The following is a 6,419-nucleotide window of genomic DNA, read 5'->3' on the forward strand; positions in this document are numbered from 1 at the left end:
CTTTTATTGTTATTAGTTGTGTCTTTTTCACCTTGGGGAAGTAAAACTCCTCAAGGTTCGTTCTAATTGTTTTCTAGTTGTTTGATATTTTGCATGTCTAGAAGGTTACAAAGAGATTTGTTACCTTTTGACCGTGAAATCGAAAGAACCTTGACGAATAATAGGAGACTTGTTAGGAAGAATTTGGGAGGTGTTGGTGAAGTTGTTCAACCCACTAGTGAGTTTGTCAATCCTTTCGCAATAGAAGGAGAAGAAAACCCATTAAACAATATCCCACAAAATCCACCTACAATGCCTAAATTCTCGTCACACTCTATACCCACCGAGGAGGATCTACCAAATGGTACTTCTACCCCGCAACATCTCACCGGTAATTTTATTGCCAAGTCCGCCTTCATCCAACTAGTTGAGAGGAGCCAATTCGGAGGAATGCCTAGTGAGGACCCCCATTCTCATATGGAAACCTTTTGCGATTATTGTGAAGCTATCTCTCAAACGGGCGTGACTCAAGACCAAATAAGATGGGTCTTATTTCCTTTTTCGTTAATCGGCACCGCAAAGCAATGGTTGAAGGGCCTTGATAAGGCCACCCTTGGAATAGATTCTTGGAAGAAGTTAGCTCTAGCTTTCTACAAAAAATTCTACCCACCGGAGAAGACTAACATGCTAAGAGCTCAAATTACGGGTTTTAAGCAAAGGGATGAAGAATCTTTGTATGAAGCTTGGGAGCGGTTCAAAGGTATTTGTCGCTCATGTCCTCACCATGGACTTAGCGAATGGTTTTTAGTGCAACAATTTTGGAATGGTTTATATGAAGATTCAAGGAACATTCTCAATATGGGATCAAATGGAATGTTCACCGAAGTTGATGACAATCAAACATGGAACAAGATTGAGGAAATGGCGGTCCATAATTCACAATATAGTAGACCTCGCAAGGCTACTAGAGGAGGAAAGTATGAAGTGGATTCCGTTACTCAATTGGGTGCTCAACTTAGTGCTCACATTGACACAATCAACTTGAAGTTTGAACAAGCTATGGCTAGACTTGAGGAAAACTCAAAAACATCAAAGCATCATGTCAATGCCATGACGGCATCCTCATCAATCCCAAGCGGGATATGTGAGAATTGTGGAACCTTGGGTCATGACTCAAGTGAATGTAGGGGAACAACCGAACAAGTTAATGCTTTCCAAGCTTACAAAAGTGGTACCCCTTATTCAAATTTTTACAATGAAAAAACCAAGTTCCATCCAAATCTCTCATACAAAAGCCAAAATGTTCAAAACCCTCAAACAACATACACTCCACCACCCATGAGAAATCAAAATCAAAGACCCTTTTACAATCAAAACCAAGGCTACCAAAATCAAAATCCATACAATCACCAAAATGACCAAGGTTTTGATGTCCAAAAAGCGGTCCTTCAAATGCAAAAGAATCAACAAGAATTTTTTACTCAAATGCAAAAAGATAGCCAAGCAAAAGACACCACCATCAACAACATTCTAGCTCACACCAAGATGTTGGAAACCCAATTGACCCAACTAGCATCTTCAAGCTCACAAAGACAAAAGGGGCAATTACCACCTCAAGGTAATCCCCCTAGACATGAAACAGTTAGTGCCATTCACTTGAGAAGTGGTACAAGATATGAAGCACCGAAGAAGCAAGTTGAGGGTGAAGTTGTGAGAGCTAGTGAGAATGAAGTTGTGGTGCAAGGTCCCAAAGAAGGGGAATCATCAAAAGAAGAAAGTTCAAAGAAAAATGAAGACAAAACCAAAGAAAATGAGCCCATTGTGATTAGACTTCCTTTTCCAAGTCGTCAAGCCAAGCCCAAATTTGATGATCAACTTGGAAAGTTCATGGAGATTGTGAAGAACTTAGAAGTCTCAATTCCTTTCACGGAATTAATCAATCACGTTCCGGCCTATGCAAAGTACATGAAAGATATCCTCACAAAGAAGAAGTCGATCCGGAAACTTGAGACTATCGCCTTCACTAAGGTGAGTAGTGCAATACTTCAAGGGAGTTCACCTCCAAAGTTAAAGGATCCGGGAAGCTTCTCAATACCGTGTACCATTGGCGACACGATGATCAACAAAGCCTTATGTGATCTAGGGGCTAGTGTGAGTGTCATGCCGTACTCGGTGAGTAAAAGGTTGGGAATGGGAGAGCTTAAATGCACCAATATCACTCTTCAAATGGCCGATAGATCGACGAAGACACCATTAGGGATATGGGAAGATGTCCCCGTGCGAATTGGGAAGTTTTTCATCCCGGTGGACTTTGTCATTGTTGATATGGAGGAAGATTCCAACATTCCAATCATCTTAGGAAGACCTTTCCTACACACCGCGGGTGCGGTGATTGATGTGAAACATGGAGAGCTCACTCTAGAAGTGGGAGATGAAAGCATAACTTTTAATCTTGACAAGACCATGAGAGCTCCTCGTTTGCATGAGCCATGTTTCATGATTGACCATTATAGCCGAAAAGATGAAAGGAAGAAATCGGAACTCCAATGGAGGAAGAAAGTTGAAGATGCTCCATTCAAAGAGCAAGTGAATTGTGACAAGGAGAGCTTGCAAAGCTCATCAAAATCAACCAAGGAAGAAGATGATGGCCTCATTGGCCAAGAGAAGAAATTGGGAGAATTGTCTCCATCTAAGCAAGAGATTTTCAATGATCAACTCAATGAAGTTTGTGGTCTTTGGGACGACGAATTTGAAGGGATCTTTAATCCCTACATTGGGCATGCCATCGATCATGATCAACAACAAGGGCCACGGTCTATTGAGGACCTCTACCACAACAATGAACAAGCTTTTGATTACTTTTTCAAGGTGTTGAGCAACATCAACAACACCTTGAACATGCCCCCTTGACATCTCATCAAGAATGAGAGTTTGGTGGAGTCCTCCCTAAACCACCACTTGTAAATATTTCTAACTCCCTAACTTACTTTTAAATTTTTGTATTGCATTTTTGTCATTTTTGGATTTTATTTACTTTGATCAAAATAATTGTCATGAAAAGAGAGAAGTGAGGGAGGGATTAACAATTTTAATTGATGTGTAGTGCTTTACCTTAGTGTGGGGATGGCAATTGCCTAGGCTATTCATGCCTTAGTAGTGCCCCCACAATGAAGAACACAAGTTTTGAAAGAAAGAAAGAAAGAATGATAAGGGAATGCGTTTGTGCACGGATGGAATCAATCCGTGTACACAAGGACCAATCCGAGCGGATTCCGAGAATCCGCCCGTCTGAAGAAGATCCGAGCGTCTGCCGAGAAGACGCCCGTCCTGGGCTGAGCTGAAATTGCAAAATTCTTGACTGTCAAAGAATCCGAGCGGATTTCTGGAAAGACGCCCGTCTCACAGAATCCGTCCGTCTTTTGGAAAAGACGCCCGTCTCAAAGCTGAAGAAAAACAAAGAAAAATCTCTGGACTAGAATCCGTCCGTCCTGCACGAAATCCGCCCGTCCCATCTCAGAAGAATCCGAGTGGATTCCCCAGAATCCGCCCGTCTCTAGGCGGGATTTTGAAATTTTTGAAGCTGTAGAATCCGCACGGATTGCGCCCAATCCGCACGGATTGCGCCCAATCCGCACGGATTGTCCCTGCGTCCTAAAATTGTCGAGCTCTTTAAATACCCACCCCACCTTCATTCATTCATTCATTCATTCATAAACACTACCCATAACATCAAAACCCTCATCCTCTCCATCTCAAAAACAAAAACCCTCAACAAAATCCACCAAAATCAAATCAAACCATCTTTCAAACAACAAATCAATCACTCCATCTTCAACAACAATCAAAACCAAGAACAAAATCTTCACCCTTTGAGTCGATTTTTGTTCTCATAAAGGCAAAGCCTTTCACCTTCAAATCGATTTGAGCATTCTACAAATTGAAGATTTTTGACTCTTTACTTGGTTAGTTCATCAAATGGCAAGAACAAAGGGAGCAACAAGAGCAACAAAGGCACCAAAAGCAAAGGCTCTCTCTCAAAGGCAAAAAGCTCTACAAACAAAGAAAGCTTTGGCAATGGTGGTATCAACACCAAACTTGGAAGTGCAACCACAACAACAACAAACTTCTATGGGAGCATCACCTTCTACTCCGGTAATCGATCAACTCTTGCATTATCCGGAGGTAACTTTCATTTCCGATACCCATAGAAATACATTTGTCAAGTTTGCTATGAAACAAATTCAATCCACCAAATTCATTTGTGAAGATGCTTTAGAGAAATTAGGTGTTCTTGAACAAACAAAAGCCTTTTTCAATGCCATGGGTTTGAAGAAATTGTTTGAAATGAAGGAAGTAACATACCCCTCCCTTGTCTTGGAATTCTTAAGTTCTTTAAAAGTGACAAAAGTTGAGAATAGGGAAAATATTGAGTTTCGTCTAGCTAACACTAGTAGACGCATTACCTTTCCGGAATTGGGTAAAATTTTGGGTCTTAGCGATGAACATAAATATTATAAGCAATATGGGAAGTATGACCCCGAGCCTCTTTGGGAGGCAATCTCCGGGAAGAAATTTGAAGATTTTCATGCTTGTCGTTCTCTTTTGGTCCATCATCCGGGCATAAGAGTATGGCACAAAGTTGTGGGAAATACCATAATTGCTAGGAAAGACACCAATCATTTCACGGGACTCGATTTTATTCTCCTTGAATCAACTTTGAATATTGGAAGAATTCACACCAAGCCTTACAATTCTTTGAGGCTATTGGTTGATAGATGGCTTCATGTTGATAGTGGGAAGAAGAGTACAACCGTTATTGTTAATGGCGGCCTAGTCACGGTCCTAGCCAAGCACTTTGATCCTAATTTCAATAAGGATAACAAGTACAAGGCAAAGGAAGGTGGCCATCTTATTGATATGTCCATCATGATTAACAAGTTTAAGTGGGTTGCTCACAATCCCCTTGACACCAAATTTGGGTGGCTTACTAGTGAGGCTCGATCATTCACTTTACCCGCGAAGATTTGCCGTCTTAGTGTCCACCGGACCAACTATTTACTTCCCCTATCCGAAGAAGCCGAGTACATCATTCAACAACAAAAGGGTGATCATGAAACTCCCTCCTCTTCCATTTTTATACCACCTTACCCCTTTGTGTATGAAGAGTTCAAACCGCAAGGAGTTGAAATTGGAAAAGACTATGTCACTCTTCTTATGCAAGCCATGCACAAGCAAGCTTATGAAGATCGGAAGAATGCTTATTTGGCTCAATATCCTCCCCTCTTACATCTAGCTAGGCAAGGACTCCTTGATCCATCTTGTCCTTTGCCTAGTTGGGCGGATAGAGAAGCCTTATTTCCGGGTGCATCTAGGGACGTGGTGGAAGACAATGAGGTTGTTGGAAATGGTGAAGAAATTGATGATAATATTGAGGAAGAAGCAAGTGGAGATGAAGAAAGAGATGGTGAAGATAATGATGAGCAAGATGATGAAGAAAGTGATGAAGAAAGTGCCAAGGAAAGTGGCAATGTGACCACTTCTCATGAGGGAAGTGGTGATGATGATAGCATGATGGAAGACTAGCCTTGGAGACTCCTACACTCCCATGGTTTGTCTATATCTCTTTGTATTATATTTCATTTTGATCATTGTTGGTTTAGTCCTAGCAACATCAAAGGACTCACACCTCGGTTCCATTGAGGTGTTCTTACTTTATTGTTCCCATTTTTGAAAATCCAAAATGACAATCTAGTTTCATGCATAGCATAGTGTGTGCATGAACTATACCCATGCTTTGACATTAGCAATAGTGTCTTATTTGGTTTGGGGAAGTTAATGCATACACAACGGGAGGTAATCTAAATTATCCTCTCCGTCATAACAAAAACCATGCATCATGTAGTGTAGCTTAGTGTAGAATTGCATTTAGTATAGAAATCATGCATCATCTTTGCATAATTTCCATCATTTTGGCCATTGAGGACAATGCCCATATTAGTGTGGGGATGGGAATTCTAACACTTAACTTTTATTCAAAAACCCATAAAAAATTGAAAAATTGAAAAAATCATAAAAATTGAAAAAATTGAAAAACCAAAAACAAGTTCATTTCCTTTGTATATATTGTCTTGTATATATTGTGTTTGTTTTATCCTTGTTCACTTTGATTGACTACGCCACATCCGAGACATGAGGATATTGAAGACCGCATGGTATGATCTTTCCAATCTCCTTTTTCCTCTTTATGTTAATGACTATGTGGCTTTATTTTGATTGATGCGGTATAACAATGTGAACTTAGGACTTGCATTTAGTTTATATGTCATATTAGTTGGTAGAATCATGTGCATTAGGATGTTTATATGTTAGTTGCATCATGGCATGTAGTTTGCATAATAGAAAAATTTTGCGAAACCGTCTACTTGGGAAGCTTGACAAGT

General features: G+C 40.4%; 1 non-coding gene across 1 annotated transcript; it reads right to left on the reverse strand.

Moving 5' to 3' along the window:
• Positions 1 to 663: 663 nt before the first annotated feature.
• On the reverse strand, positions 664 to 770 carry LOC141617521 (small nucleolar RNA R71). Its single transcript, XR_012531128.1, has one exon. It is a non-coding gene; the product is annotated as a small nucleolar RNA R71 (small nucleolar RNA).
• Between the last annotated feature and the right edge of the window lie 5,649 nt (positions 771 to 6,419).

Source organism: Silene latifolia, chromosome 1, assembly GCF_048544455.1.
Source record: "Silene latifolia isolate original U9 population chromosome 1, ASM4854445v1, whole genome shotgun sequence".
Classification (NCBI taxonomy): Eukaryota; Viridiplantae; Streptophyta; class Magnoliopsida; order Caryophyllales; family Caryophyllaceae; genus Silene; species Silene latifolia.